Source organism: Cebus imitator, unplaced genomic scaffold (genome assembly GCF_001604975.1).
Source record: "Cebus imitator isolate Cc_AM_T3 unplaced genomic scaffold, Cebus_imitator-1.0 Scaffold36, whole genome shotgun sequence".
NCBI classification, from domain to species: Eukaryota; Metazoa; Chordata; class Mammalia; order Primates; family Cebidae; genus Cebus; species Cebus imitator.
Window position 1 is genome coordinate 9,780,834 of NW_016107351.1, and position 16,816 is coordinate 9,797,649.

The window sequence follows — 16,816 nt, forward strand, 5'->3', positions numbered from 1 at the left end:
GAGACAAGTGTGTAGTGTGAGAAAAAGGTATAGATCTAAGTGGCAAATAAAATAATGAGCAGACCACACATCAACTAAAACAAGTGTCTCTGATTTAAAAGCCTGCCACCAGATGCAGCCTGTCATTTGCCACTCACTAATAGGGTTTTGATAGGAGTCCAGAAGCAATCACGTATCATGGTCTCTGTGCAGTCAATCCTGTCTGCTAATGTTAATCTCTATCTGCAGCTGCTCCCCATTGCTTACATCACTGCCACAGCTCGACCTTAGATCATTAGGCGTTAGGTTCTCATAAGGAACTTGCAACCTAGATCCCTCACACGCACAGTTCACAACAGGGTTTGCACTCCTATGAGAATCTAATGCCACTGCTTATCTGACAGGAGGCAAAGCTCAGGGCGGTACTGTGAGTGATGGGGAGCAGCGGTAAATACAGATGAAGCTTTGCTTGCTAGCTGCTCACCTTGTGCTCTGCAGCCCAGTTTCTAACAGGCCACAGCCTGGTACCTAACAGGCCACGAACTCGTACCCCTAGTTTAAAGAACATAGAGCTTTTCCTGTTTACTTCACAAAGAGTGCATCAAACCAAAGCCCATGCCCTTTGAAACAATGCTATGAGGCTTTCTCAAAATTCCATCATGTGATATACAAGTGTGATATTGTGCTGGCCTAGAGCCAGAACCAGAGCAAAACTATTTTATAAAATGCAAAACTGTTTTTAGATAAGTTGAAATGGCTGCCCCATTCTCCTTACAATAACTACTGTCCTTGGCCTCTGTAAATAGAACTGCTGTTTGTTCTTCAAAACTATGTAAAGCTGCTTACCTTTTCTTATCAGTAACTGCCAGAATTGCTAGCCTTTGCTTACCGGCAATTGCCAGACTAAGCAGCCCAAGCTAGTTCCATCCTGGCTCCTGTGACTTGTAATAAGTAACTAAGGTCTGTGATTTCCACCTTAACCAGATAATGTGTAAACAAATGTTTATCTTGACTTCTGTAAACCACTTAAGTAACAAACGGAATGACAAAAGTCCCCTTGGCCCTTGGAATGTCCGGAGACCCCCACCCTCACCTCTGCCCAGGAGGTAATCTACAGAATCCACTAGCCCTCGAAATGTCTGAAGCCTTTTCATCCTCATCCCCGCCCCTCACCCCCACTCCCAAGGTGGTTTTTCGGGTATAAAAAATCGTGGCACCTTCCTGTTGCCGCCACAGGTTGGAGAGATGTGAGTCCTCTGTGGTCGCCGGCATAATAAATGACCCTGCAAATCTGGCATACTTTTGTCTTGTGATAACGTTCTACACTCGGTCAAATACAACACAAGCAAGTCGGTCTTTACACTTAGGTTCAAAGTTGATGGAAGCCACAAATTGTGGTAGGATGCTTATTAGGCCATGCTATAAGAGTCACTACCTCAAAAGCCTTGAGAAAAAATTATGATACATATTAAAATTTATCTCAGTATAAAATTCTTTTATATTTATCTTTCATATTTTCTTTGATGAATGCAGAGGGGAGAGAGAAAAAGAGAGAGAGAGAGAGACTGTGTGTGTGTGTGTGTGTGTGTGTGTCTGTGTGTGTGTGTGTCTAAAATAAGCTCAGACGCTATTATGGAATGACACTGCTCTGAGCTGTTCTGCCTCTCACTACAGTTAGTTCTGCTATAACAATTGTTTTGAAAATACAAATTTATTCTACGTTAATGGATATATTAGGGTTCAATTTAAGCAGAATGAGAATTTCATGTTTGCTTATGCATGAATTCATCCCTGAGGAACACTAGGTGAATGCACTAAACTGCAAGTAGCAGAATTGAGCTATGTAGGAATACACAACAGTGCAAACACAAACACCCCTCAAATATCCACCAGCCGCCTCAGCTGATCACATGGATTATGAGTCACTCCCATTCACCCCTGTAGTTACAACTTTCCTTCCTACTTCAAATAACCCTCCTTTCACCACTTCACTTATAGGCTGAAACATTCCAATAGGTAAAGTACATATTTCATGTAATTTTTATATGAATTTTATATGAAATTTGTATATGAATTAAATAATTTATCAATTACTTAGTGTATATGCAATGCACTTTTGACCTTATCAGTTTTTTTCATTTTTTTTCCAAATGTGTCCCTTATGAAGTTGTTGAATGTTGTAAACTTAAGCTCATCTCCACCTTAGGATATATACTTTTATTGCGTGATTTTGCGTACCACAGTACATTTTAGAAATACATATGCCATATAGCATAATTGACTGTATCTAGGAACTTGTTGAAGTAACATGATCCTTTCCAGTACTCTTCTGTAAAAAGTTAAAAATAGTAGAATCAATCTCAGAGCTGTTCACAAAATTAAAATTATATGTGTGGAGCATTTAGCACATGCCATGCAATATAATAGTACTTAATAAATGTTAGATGTTGTGATAAGCAGAAAAATAGCTCCCTGAAGGTGTCCACACACTAGACTCAGGAACTAGGGAATATTTTGTGTTATACAGAAAAGTGGATTTTGCCAATGTAATTAAGACTTTGGATATTCAAATAGAGCATCTAAATCTAAATAATGAACCTTTAAAGGCATAGGATTTTCTAAGGATGAAGTCAGATGCAGCAGAAGGAAAATTCAGTGAGATTTGAAAGACTTGACAAGCCATTACTGATTTGAAGATAAAGTCAGCAAGTGATACGGGAATGCAGAAGTTTTTAAGGAGAGGCTCCAGGCTAACAGCAGGGAAAAGGAAATTATATTCTTCCCATAACCTCAGAGAAGTTAGAACCAGATTCTTTCTAGCTAGCCAACACTTTCATCTGGGCCTTCTCCAACTTGGAATGGAGAAACAGAACAAGTCCATCCATACTTCTGACCTATGAAGTTCTGGGATATGTTTTAAAGTGTGAAAAATTTGGAAATTTACTATGGAAATAATAGAAAATGGATATAAGTTTTACTATTATTAAATATTTCTATTTTTATTAAGGAAGAGTAAATGGTATTAGGAAACATATAATTTTAAACTATATATTATATATATATATATATTATATGTTATATTTTAAGTTAACAAGTAAATTATCAGTTACTACCTTGAGAAGCAGCATGAAAGGAATAAAGGAAAAATTCCTGAGACAGAAACCTTGCGAAGAAGGAAGAGATGTTACAGGCAAACTCCATTTGTCTCACAAATGTATTTTGGGATAGTCTTTCTTTATATGTTACTAAACTTTGTTAAATGTTTGTATGTACTTTGGGAGACTGAGGAGGATGGCTCACTTGAAGTCAGGAGTTCTCGACCAGCCTGGCCAGTATAGGAAAACCCCATCTCTACTAAAAATACAAAAATTGGCCAGGCATGGTGGCAAATGTCTATAGTTTCAGCTAAGGAGGCTGAGGCAAAAGAACTGCTTGAACCTGGGAGGTGGAGTTTGCAGTGAGCCAAGATTGCACCACTGCACTGCGGCATGGGCAACGGAATGAGATTTTGTCTCAAAAACAAATAAATAGTATGTAAACTCCAAGTCTTGTAGTTAGAAGGATCACAAAAGGTTTAAACCAATACATTAGTGTCCTATTACTGCTGTAACAAATTACTAAAAAACTAGTGTCTTGAAACAATACAAATTTATGGTCTCCCAGTTCTGGAGGTCTGAAGTTCAAAATGGGTCTCACTGTTATAAAGTCAATATATCAGAGAGCATAGGGCTACTACTGGAGGCTCTAGGACAGAATCTGCTTCCTCACCATTTCCAGCTTCTACAGGTTGCCAGCAGCTGCTGCCTTGTAGTTCCTTTCTCCCTCCTCAAAGCCAGCAGTGTAGCATCTTCAGATCCTTCTCTAATCTCTAGCTTCCATCATCACATCTCCCTCTCTCACTCTTTCCTTCTTGCATCCTTCTTACAAGGGCCCTTACGATTGCATTGGTTCCACCCAGATAATCCAGAACAATCTCCCCATCTCAATATCTTTCATTTAATCCTTAAGTAAATTTACCTGTGCCCTGTAAAGTAGAATTTTCACAGGTTCTTGGTATTAGGATTTTGACCTTTTGGGATGGCCATCATTCTGCTTACCACAGCCAGAAACAAATACACTTCTAATGGAACACCTGATTTCTTAAATGATGGTAACCACTGCATTCCAATTTGTCTCCTTAAATCATATATTCTCCCAGTTTTCCATCTACTAGAGTCTCTTTTGCTTCAGGACATGAGCAGATAAAAGTTCATTAATAAGACAATAGGCTGCAAGAAAGGTTCTAGGTGAAGACTATACTAGTGAAGGGGAAAAAAACAAAAGCACCATGCTTTTGGACTCCAGTATTATTCCAGTTGTTCCTCAAACACTAAACACACACACACACACACACACACACACACACACACACACACACACACACACCCCGGGCTGTCTTTATCAATCTCTCCATCCATGTAACTACCTATCTATTTAGACATTTATTTTTCAAAATGATTTATGGTGCCTCTTTTGGTGTTTCAATTTTCTAAATGTGCAAACATCTGCATTTTTTATGATAGCTTAAAAGATGATAAGTATATGTCATATTGTTAAGCATATTTTGAGATCTAAAACCAGTTAGTGTTCTGTAAACTGAAAAAAAGTAATATTTCGTCTTTATATTCTCTAAGCCAAATATTCCAACTTACACTTTTATTATACACCTAATTATCAAGTGTCTACAAAGTGCCACACTCTGTTCTATCCCTGAGGATTTGGTAGAACCAGAAAGAATAACAACAGGAACAAGAAAGGCTGACACAATTATCTGTCTTTATGGAGCTCACAATTTAGTAAGATGGCTGGGCAGTAAGTAAATAAATAATAAAACAAGTATAATATAATATATCACTTAATGATAGTGCTATAGGAGAGTAGAAAAACAGGAAAGTGGGACTACGGGCAGGAAGGTTCCAAAGGAAACTGCAATTTTAAATATGGTGGTCAGAGTCAGATGCTTTGCTGAGAAAGTACCTGAGCAAATAAAAAGGAGGTGAAAGATAAAGCCTCAGAATATTTCAAGAAAACAAAGTTTGGTGGAGGAAGTAAAAAGTCATAGAGTAGGGAGTGAGATTTATTCTTTGTGAACATTAATTTCATCTTTCAACAATATTTATTGATGGCCTCAAATGGGTCAGGCACTCTTACATCGATACACAAAACAAATACCCTTTCTTCAAAAAGATTATATTCCAAGGAGGAACTTCACTTTCCTTTAATTTATTCTACTCTGTCATTTTTCTGAAAATGAGGGAAAATCAATTTTCCTGTTTATGAAACAAGAAAAACATTCTCACCTCAAAAGAGAAATTTAGAGATTTTTTAGCTAAAATGTATAAAATACTAAAAATCATTTTTATAGAATTATGTACAGCTGGTATAATCATCACATTGAAATCTTGGTTTTCATTTGCTTATTGTTAGTTTGAATTTTAGTTCCCTTGCATCTAGGCCTTACATTTGTAGGGCTTCAGTTGCAATCAGAGGACATTCAGAACAAAACTGATTTTATGAAGATGATTTCCTAGAGTCTAACACCCAGTAAATGCAGTCAGTTTATTCAAACATTACACAGTTTCCAGAGTAATGTATGTTGCACAAATAAAATAAATCATGGTTTTAGGGAGAATCTAAAGTGTTGTCAACTAAGCTGTAAATGTTTGAACATAATAAACAGTATAGTAGAATAGAAGTAGCTCAATAGTTAAAGATTTCAGTTTGTGATACAGGGTAAAAGAATCTGATTTAGGCAGGAAAGAAAACAGAATTTTAACAATGGAAATGGTGTAAAAGAAATAGCATATATTAGGATTGTCAGTTGTGACAGATAGTGAGACTGTATATAATAAAGTCAAAAGATACTCTGACAAGAAAGAAGATGGGTCTGACAGTTCAGAAATCAGAATCCTGGGCAGTAAAAAATGAGAAAATATAATTGAATGTGCGCTCAGCTGATACACAGTTAATTTTACAAAGCCCAAGGCAACAGAGTATGGGGAATGACCAGTAGTGTTAGCAGACTTGATACAAGAAAGAAGAGGAGGAGGGATAATGTGAAAACAAAGGAAGACAACATTCTACCACCTGTAAAATAGGATTTCCAGTAAATTATTTGGAGAAAAAAACCCAGAAACAATTCTGAAACCATTCAAAATAGTCATTTGAATAATACAGGGCAAGATTTAAATGTTATGATACTTTCCCTAAATATACAACGTCTCTCAAACCTAATTTTTTTCACAGTTACAAAGGAAATACACTTTATTAACACAATTAACACTGTTTCTTAAAATAATCCTGGAAAACAAGGTCTCTTTCTGACACAGGTATTTGAATTTCCTTGGTTATTTACATCAATTGTAAATACCATTGTTTTAAGATATAATTCTATTTAAACAAATCTAAAAATTGATAGATTCTTTAGAAAATAAATAAGTTCTATAAAGGATTCCCCACTTTTCTTTCAAAAAGTGTTTCACCTGGTGTTACACTAGGCTTCAGTATTGTTATCACAGAGGGACTATCTCAAGTATAGCTTAAAAATACCCTTGTCCTTCACATTCTTAAGACTTTTAGGTCAACATATCTGTAGCAGCAACTCCTTATGTTAAAACTTGGAAAGGGCAAAATATAATGGCTTCATATTGAAGACAGGGAATGAAGGCCCTAAGAAATAAAAAAATAAAATGATTTGAGAGCACACAGTCATGGGAAGAGTGGAGACATCAAGGTAGATATTCCACATGTGTAGTTCATTCTCTTAACAACTTTGCCATAATGACTTACAAGCCTTACCTGTGAAGCATTCCCCTCATTATCCTTTTCAGGCACATGTGCATTTACAACAGGAAAATGAGACAAATACCAAAATGCTTTCAGAAGAAACCCAACAGTAGGAAAAAAAAATACCAGAAATGGAGAGTGTCTCTACATCTTTTCTTTATAAAGGACAGAGTTCCCAGAGATATTTTTTGCTATAGATGAAACTAAAAATGGCACTGCTGAATGCTTTAATAATCTTTATTGCATCATATTTGTGAACATTATACTACATCACTGCCATCTGTGGCAATTCATAAATCACAGAGCAATAAAGCCTCCTAATAAATCTTATGCTCCCTCTCTTCTTATTATTGATTCCTTTTATTTGCTGATGCAAGAACTCTTCCATATGTTGATGCAGCATCTGTGATCTATGTATCATTATCCCGTATGCCTAATAGCATTTTCAATAAATCAATATCCTTCCTCCTTGAAGATGGTCCTGCAGAATGAGTTGCTATGTGCTTGTTTGAGAATTGCTGAAAGGCTGGAAGTGTGGGATGGCTTGCCATTCCCTCATTAGTCTGAGGAAATTTGTAGGTGATCGTTTGGGGACTTGACATGGGTTTTGTCACAGCTTCACCCTGTTAACTCTGTTCCTGGTGAGTAGCCTCAGCAGTTTTATCCTAATCACAGCACTGTGCCTAGTGGTCAGCAGTCTTGCATCCCTGTTCAACTACTTGATAATCTCCTTAACCATAACCTCATAGTGGTACCACTTCTATCAGCCTCCATCTGCTAACACATCAATCACAGCGGATTTGCTTGAGAGTCATAATGTCTCATAGTGTTATCACCATTGTTGTTTTTATTTTTTGTTTTAAAATTTAAAGGACCCTGGTGTAGTCAGACCATGTTTAGTGCTGATTTGATAGCAAACTTGAAGAGCTGGTTTAAGAGGTTGGAGGTAAAACCAGTTATGCACCAGTTCTCTAAGCCATTCAGCCTGACACACTTACAGAAAACCCAATCTGCAGTGCTGTGTTATATTTCTTTTGCCTGCTAGCCTCTCAAGCATGTGCAGTTTTGACAGTTTCTTTTGCCTTGCTTACTAGCACAGGCAGGCGATAATACACTGCTGTTAAAAAAAACTTCTTTGGGCAGAGCGCGGTGGCTCACGCCTGTAATCCCAACACTTTGGGAGGCTGAGGTGGGCAAATCACCTAAGGTCGGGTCCTGATCAACATGGAGAAACTCTGTCTCTACTAAAGCCACAAAAAAATTAGCCAAGATTGGTGCCGCATGCCTGTAATCCCAACTACTTAGGAGGCTGAGTCAGGAGATTCACTTGAACCTGGGAGGCAGAGGTTGTGGTGAGTTGATATCGTGCCATTGCAGTCCACCCTGGGCAACAAGAGCAAAACTCTGTCTCAAAAAAGCAAAAACAAAAACAACGAAAAAAAACTTATTTGGATAGCTTTCAACGTTAAATCACCAATGTTTTAATTTTAAGCAAAAAGTTCATGGTGCAAATAGAAGTATCTGCCTTCATATTTCACAGACTCTCAGTCTAATATGTGTTTGATAGATATCACCTTAAACCACCAAAGCCCATGTGCTGCTCAAACATCATAAAACGTACAATCCTATTTTTCAGTAAAGAACAGTTTATATCTTAAATCAGATTCATTTTGAAATTTCACATGCTAACACAAGCATTAATGTTAAGTGGGAAAGCTATAGAATCTTTAGCAATGCATCAGAATAACTTCAAAATGAATTCAGTATTTTTATGTATTATTGGGTATATCATCTGACATACACTGAAAGTATGAAGCCATTTAATAAAGGTTAAATAAATACATTATTGCGTTAATAATGACTTCAAAATAAAAACAAATAGTATTCTAATAATACAAGTAATATAGCACTTTTAACAAAAATAATTTGTAAAACGTAGCTTCAAATTTGGCTACTGCAATTATGGAAGGAACAACTTAGTCACAAAATCTTTTCTAGTACACCCAAATAAGTTGACTAAATTATGAATTTCAACACCAGAAACTTAACAAAAATGCAAAAACAAACCAAACAAAATCTTTAAAATACAAAAATGTGAAAGTGTATATTTATAAGGCTTAATAAATAAAGAAGAAAGTAAAAGAAGAAGATAGCGCAGAGTGCTTCTTCCCTCTAACCACCCATTTCTGATCACAAGATGAGAAAATCTTACATTTAAGATCCTCCCTAATATAAATGTTGCTTGTAATACAAGGTTATTAATACTTCGCTTTGGACCATGAAATTACCAACAGAAAGTCCTACAATTCCTTATACCCAGGCAGAAAGTTATTGTAGTAGAAATGAGTAATCAAATGACATTTGATTCTTTCATTCAACTCATTCAGTAGAGGGTTTCATATTTTGTGTTACTTTCCTGTCAAGCTCTCCCAGCCCAACCCATTTCCACCCATCAGAATAGGGGCTAATATCTTATTGACTTATCTACTCAGACTCAGGGAATCAATGCTTTCAGTCATTATCAGTTTAATTGATTTATCTTACTACAGAAATTAAGTACTTCTAAAATAAGAATCAAAACATTCTTATGCCCTAGCCCTATTATGAATACATTATCATTTGTTCAATCAAATACATATCTAAAAACAACTATTGTCATTTTGACTTCAAAATGTCTCTGAGTCTGATTTCATAACTAAACAGCATGACCATCCACCAAGACCTCCAGCACGGAGGAAGCAGGAGTCATCATTGATTCTACTTCATCCTCAACATTCATTTCATATCCATGTCTTGTTGATTTCACCTTCAGTAACTGTTTAATCAACCTCTTCTGTTTAATCAAGCTTTTTCCTTCTTCTGTTTTTACATCCTACAATTTCCTGAGAGCTCTCCTCATAAAACATAAAATTAATCATGTAGCTACCTTGCTGACACATTTAGGTGGCCCGCTAATACCTACAAATTAAACCCAAAACCTTTATCATTATGCCAGGTAAGCCAAAGTGTTTCAACATATTTCAATTGTGATGAACACTTAATGTTACAGGTTCAAAAAGCCCCTATTCTTCCCAAATATGTTAACTTGACAATATCCAACACCTTTGTCTCCCTTATTCTTTTCCTTCTTTATAAGTTGTCTGTCATCTTCTTCTTCACCAAACAAAATTCAACCAACCCTTACGCGCCCAATTTAAATCTCACTCTTCTTGTATGAGACTTGATCTATGCACTGTTTCACCCCATCACCTTCTTTTTCTAGAAATTCTAATTATTTGGATGTTAGGATGTGTGATGAATGCCTATTAAGAATTTACACACCTGCATGTAAATGAGATTCTGGAGGGCAAAGAATATCTAATTCATCCTTGAATCTGAATATTTCATACAATGCCTAGCACTAGAGTCCATAAATATTTATTGAATCAAGTAAAATTCTCTAATCTTTTAAATATGCAAACATGATCTATGTATCTTATTTAAATAAATATGGCTTATGACTTAGTAGTTAATTATAGATAGATATTATAAAACTATATTGTTTAAAGTTCTGTCATGGTATATTTCTACCAAAATGCTCAGATAGAAAAAGAAGAGATCCAGCTGGAAATGCTCTTGTAAAGAACACTTTTATTCTACGGTAAACACAAGAATATACCCCTGACTAATTCAACCACAGAAAAGTCCTTTTGTAGAGTTCAATCCTATAATTCTATTCAATGGAGTTAATGATTGTTTCACATGAGTGATAGTAATATATTAAGATTTGGAGAAAGGTGCACAAGATAACACCGCTGAAAGCACATACAATATTTAAAGTATAATTCCTGTAGAATGAAAACTAAATCTGTAAGACAGGGCTCCATAGAAACATAATGTTCCATTTCAGGCTTTCAAAACAGATTTACAAATGAAACATTTCATAAACAATGAATAACATGCACTTAAAGAACCTCACACAGAGGAAAATTACAACTGAGCATGCATGCATAATTTGCACTACAGTAATCTTATTTTCTAGCAAATGCACACCAGGATGGTGAGCAAAGACAAAGTGACGGGTGGCATACTGATGTTACTGAAATTCTCTCCAGGGGAATATGGATATAAAAATATAAGTGTAATCTTTTGCTCATGTAATTTTTAATTGCCAGTAAATGTAAACAAATAATTTCATTAAGCTATTGATATGTTGTTTAGAAGAAGCCACTCTTAAGACTGAGGAATTAAATCTTAAAGTATCATCCTGTGGGTGGAGGGATGGTCATATTTCTGCATTGCATAATTACGCTTTTTTCAACGATACCATTTCCTTAAGTTTTCTCACTTGCAGAAAGCATAAATTTCTGGTACTTTAAAAAAATTATTAGACTTTTAGTTTATTTTTTTGCATACATATAAACCATGGGTTACCCAGCTATTTACAAGTTTACTCAAGAATCTTAACTCACTTGCCCTGACTTATCAAACAATAGCCATATCACCTACCAGTTCCTCAGGGAACACACATTACTGAAGCTACTCTTTTCTCTTTAAACGTGTTACAAGTAGTAAACTACATATTTATTTTCTGGAAAAACACAAAACCCTTTCACTTCTTGTGAATGAAGATAAAAATATCAGTTCTAATAAAATAGTCAAAAGTAAAAGTGAGGCTTGTTTTTATGTTTAAAAAGATGCCCAAATTAATCACCTTAGCCAACAACATCTTAGCACACAATCTCATCACACAATATTAAGACAATGACCCAATCCTTGAACATGGTATGGACTTCATTTATGGCTATTGGACCAAAGGTGATGACATAGATTTGTAAAATATCTCAGAGGAATAAGTTGTTTCTTTACAAAGTAGCCTAATAAGTACTTTTGTCTAGAACAACCTTCTTAAGTACAATGATGCCTGTCAGCTATATCATCACTTCTAACTCTATTGGAAGATACAAATGAAATCACTATTGAAGCAGGAAATTTCCCTGACCCCTTCATGGGTGGAAACTGGAGTGCATGGGCACTGGAACCAGCTGGCTGCTTCTTTGGGGCAGCAGGGGTGGACTCCACTGGCTCAGTCTCACTGCGCTCCACCTGTTGCAGGAGTGGGAGTGCAGGTGAACAGGTGCAGGAGTCAAGGTGAGTGTTTTTGGGCACCGAGAGAAGCAAAACTGTGCAGGCCCTGTGGCAGCATCTAGTGGGGAGTACCCACGATCTCTAAAGCCCCAGAGAACATGTGTTACAGTGCTGTTTTAGCTTTGTCATCTGCGGACAGCTCAAGTGTTAAACAGCTCAGTGGGTCCTCTGTTTTTTCACGTGTAGTGGTTGCTCTCCAACAGCAAGGGCAGGGAGTCAGTGTGATAGACTTCAGTGTCCACACCCATGGCACAGGAGCTCTTTTTTGGCATCCAGGAAAATCAGGTCTTAAGAACAAATTGAAGGGTGGTGAACGCAGAGTTTTTATTACTGATGAAAGTGGCTCTCTCTCACATTGTCAAGCTGTCCCTTTGAAGGCAAGCTGCTTCTCTCTGATGTCCAGTTGCTTCTCCTTTTCTCTGCTCGCTTCTGGTGGAGACTGGGGTTTTTATGGGCACAGAATGGTGGGCAGGGTGGGCGATGGGTGGTTCTGGCAAAGGCAACATTTGAGTGGGAAAACAGGAATACATATTCTCACGTTGGGTCACGGTTCCAGGTTTGAGGGTGAGACCCTTGCTAAAGACCTAACCTCTTCTGCCCAGAATTTCACTGCCTCCTGTCCTTATCATTACTAAAGCTCTATAGTATCAAGAAACCCAAGGGAGGTAAATCATAATATTGCTTAGCAAGTATTCACTTTCTATCGCCTTCTGTGAAAAAAAATGTATTTCTCTATCCAATTGATGTTGAACATGGCTATGTGACTTGCTTTTCCTAATGAAATAATGGTGGAAATTATGTGTAGAGAATTTGAAATGTGCTTTTGTGATTTGACTTGGTCTCACACTTTGATCTTTTCTCATAAGAAGGATATGTCTCAGAAATCTTTAGGTTTAAGAAGAATGAGAAAGAGGTGAACATAGTTCACAGCTAGAAAACAAGACCAATTGTGCCAAATCTATATTAGCTGAACTCCTGTCAACCCACAGATGAGTAAGAAATATATGCTGATTGGCAAGCAGGTTTATAAGTAGTTTGGTGTAAGAGCAATCACACATCGGGTGCTGTGGCTCACGCCTGTAATCTCAGCACTTTGGGAGGCCGAGGCAGGCGGATAACCTGAGGTCAGGAGTTCAAAACCAGCCTGGCCCACATGGTGAAATCTTGTCTCTATTAAAAATACAAAAATTAGCCAGGCATCTTGGCACATGCCTGTAGTCCCAGCTACTTGGGAGGCTGAGGCAGGAGAGTCACTTGACCCCAGGAGGCGGAGGTCAGTGAGCCAAGGTTGCACCACTGAACTCCAGCTTGGTTGACAGAGCAAGACTCCATCAAAAAAAAGAAAGAAGGAAAAAAAAAAAAAAAAGAAAAGTAATCATGGTTTTTATTATTAAAAGTAATGGTGAAAACTGCAATAACTTTTACACCAATGTAATACATGCCAATGAGTTTTGATTTTTTTTTTAACACAATGTTATTTGGGATACAAATGACTGATACACCAAGGAATAAAAGGATTTTATCAATACACAAGGAGAAGAAAGATTTTAAAAGTCACTCAATTGTGAAACTATTTGTTTAACTGGTAAAATAATTGTAAAACATGGAAGTTTACTTTTGTTATGCATGTAAAGACATTAATAACGAGAGATTTTGAAAAGTAAAGCATATAATGAGAAAATATAAGAGGAAATGATAAATATAGAAAAATCTGAGGAATTTCATTGGTGAAAGGAAGAAAAAAATAAGGATGTTTGAAGGGGTATTGGGAAAGAGAAGGCTTTTTAAATTGTTTTTTATTTAAAGGAATAAATGATGTAAATATATTTACAATTAGAGGAAAAATATCAATGAAGCAGGAGATCTAAAATGCAAAGGAAGGAGTTATTCACTGATTTCAAACAACGCTTTAGATTAGTTGGTTTATAAATGACATTCTGCACACAGTGAAAGAGAGGAAACAAACTTACTAAGACGAAAGGGAAAAAGAGTAATGTCACAGATAAGCCCTAAAGACAGAAGGAAGCTGAAACCACCTAGACATGTTGAAACGACAAGACAGACAGCAAAGGTACTTGTGCTAGATGACTCACATTTGCCAACATGGAGTAAGGGGATTGTGTGACTGAATAACTCGGAGAAGCATATAAAAAACTTTTAGTGGGAATTTTATTTTCTATTTAAATATATATATAAGGTTATTGGGGAGAAGTAGTAACAGAGGCCATGTTTACAGTAAATAAATTTACAGTGAGGACTGAATCTAAGCAATGTTTTGACAAGGAGAAATGGATAAAAGTTATTTTGGTTTGAAGGTCTCTGAGATCTGGCTTCAGACTCTCTCTTTTTCTTTTTTCTTACATCTTACTGCAGACTCTATCAGTCTTCTGACCAAATCCTTATGAGGTCACCCAGTAGTCAGGTGGAAGAGTTTACTCTCTTTAGTGTGATGCAATAGATTATGATTTAGCAAATATTCACCCACCACTGTGCCCACACCAAAGGAAGAATATACTGCCCTGTCCTGCTTTTGATAGTTTTATTTTCCCTCTAAGCTTTTAAAATATGGTTCCACGTATCTCCATGCCCCTTTCCTTTCATTGCACTTTCTTCAGGAAAATGCCTCCTTCTTTGATTACTTTATTTCCTGTGATTACTCATTATACAGAATTCTTTAGCTCTTACTATCATTCATCATTTATTTGACATACCGTAATTTTTAAATGTTTCACTTTCCATGAACCTACCTACTCAACCTTCTTCTCTCCAGAACAGAATGCAAATTCTTGGGGGTTGGGGTGCCCGTGTGGTGTACTGCTGACTTCTTCTATTCCCTGTGCTTACAAATTTGTTCTATATTTGTGTGAACATTAATACATATTTGTATAAATTACGAAGATGACAATGACAAGAGCAAACTTTCCAAAGATTTGACATTATTCATATTAGTAATGTCAAATTCAATTAGTAACAAGCACTTCATCTTGTTAAGATTAATTCTGAAATGTGATTTTAACTTCAAATTAAGGATTCCTTTGGGGCAGGCAATTCAATGCCCAAGGTCCTTTTACTTCTGCTTTCCTGCTTTTTATCATAGAGCAACTACAATTTCATCTTGGAGAAAAGAAAATCAGAGATTTTATCAAATAAATTCATCTTTTACATGAACTAGATAATTATTTACTTTCTTTTAAAAAACAAACCACACTAAAACTGGACCCCTTCCTTATGCCTTATACAAAAATTAACTGAAGATGGATTAAAGACTTAAACGTAAGACCTAAAACCATGGAATTCCTAGAAGAAAACCTAGGCAATACCATTCAGGATATAGGCACGGGCAAAGTCTTCATCACGAAAACACTAAAAGCAATAGCAACAAAAGCCAAAATTGACAAATGGGATCTAATTAAACTAAAGAGCTTCCGCACAGCAAAAGAAACTATCATCAGAGTGAACAGGCAACTTACACAATGGGAGAAAAGGTTTGCAATCTATCTATCTAGCAAAGGGCTAATATCCAGCATCTACAAGTAACTTAAACATATTTACAAGAAAAATCAAACAACCTCATCAAAGAAAGTGGGCAAAGCATATGAACAGACGCTTCTCAAAAGAAGACATTTATGTGGCCAACAAATACATGAAAAAAAGCTAATCACTGGTCATTAGAGAAATGCAAATCAAAACCACAGATACCATCTCACGCCAGTTAGAATAGTGATCATTAAAAAATCAGGAAACAACAGATGCTGGTGAGGATGTGGAGAAATCGGAACACTTTTATACTGTTGGTGGGAGTGGAAATTAGTTAAACCATTGTGGAAGACAGTGTGGAGATTTCTCAATGATCTTGAACCAGAAATATCATTTGATACAGCAATCCCATTACTGGGTATATATCCAAAGGATTATAAATCATTCTGTTACAAAGACACATGCACACATATGTTTATTACAGCACTGTATTCACAATAGCAAAGACTTGGAACCAACCTAAATGCCCATCAATGATAGACTGGGTAAAGAAAATGTGGCACATATAGACCATGGAATACTATGTAGCTATAAAAAAGGATGAGTTCATGTCCTTTGAAGGGACATGGATGAAGCTGAAAATTATCATTCTCAGCAAATTGACACAGGAACAGAAAACCAAACACTGTATGTTCTCACTCATAAATGGGAGTTCAACTGCGAGAACACACGGACACAGGGAGAGGAACATCACACACCAGGGACTGTTAGCGAGTGGGAGGCTATGGGAAGGATAGCAGGGGGTGATGGGGTAGGGAAGGGATAGCATTAAGAGAAATGCCTAATGTAGATGATGGGGTAATGGATGCAGGAAACCACCATGGCATGTGTATACCCATGTAACAAACGTGCACATTCTGCACATGTATCCCAGAATTAAAGTATTACAAAAAGAAAAAAAAAAAAGATGTTATTAATTCCTGGACTGAATAGCAGAGAAAACTATAAATGTTTTAACACACTAGTGTTTCTTCCAAATACCTGTTAGCTGATTAATTGTACTCCATATACACCTTTTGCAACTGTTTGCCATATAGTCTGTTTACAAACATTTTAGATATGGCAGATTAAAAAATATAAAGCACAGGGATATAGAGGGGATCCAAGATGGCCGTTTAGGAACAGCTCAGGATTGCAGCTCCCAGTGAAAGTGCAGAGGGTGAGTGGACGCCGCGTTTTTATTGCCCACAGATTAGGAAACTCGCGGGCAGAGGTGCTCCACGGTTGACAGCGCGGCTGTTTCGGCCAGCGCGGCTGTGCCGGCCAGCGCCGGCCAGCGCCGCTGCTTTGCCCCACGCGGCTGCTTTGTCGGCGCCCCGGAGCCGCGGTTCTCCGTACAAAATACACC

At 36.9% G+C, this 16,816-nt stretch overlaps 1 protein-coding gene and 1 pseudogene across 1 annotated transcript in view; both read right to left on the reverse strand.

The window, feature by feature from the left end:
• LOC108301579 (eyes shut homolog) overlaps window positions 1-16,816 on the reverse strand; it is a 1,388,593-nt gene that overhangs the window by 977,731 nt on the left and 394,046 nt on the right. The gene's annotated exons all lie outside the window — the stretch shown is intronic.
• LOC119470596 overlaps window positions 16,647-16,816 on the reverse strand; it is a 7,271-nt pseudogene continuing 7,101 nt past the window's right edge.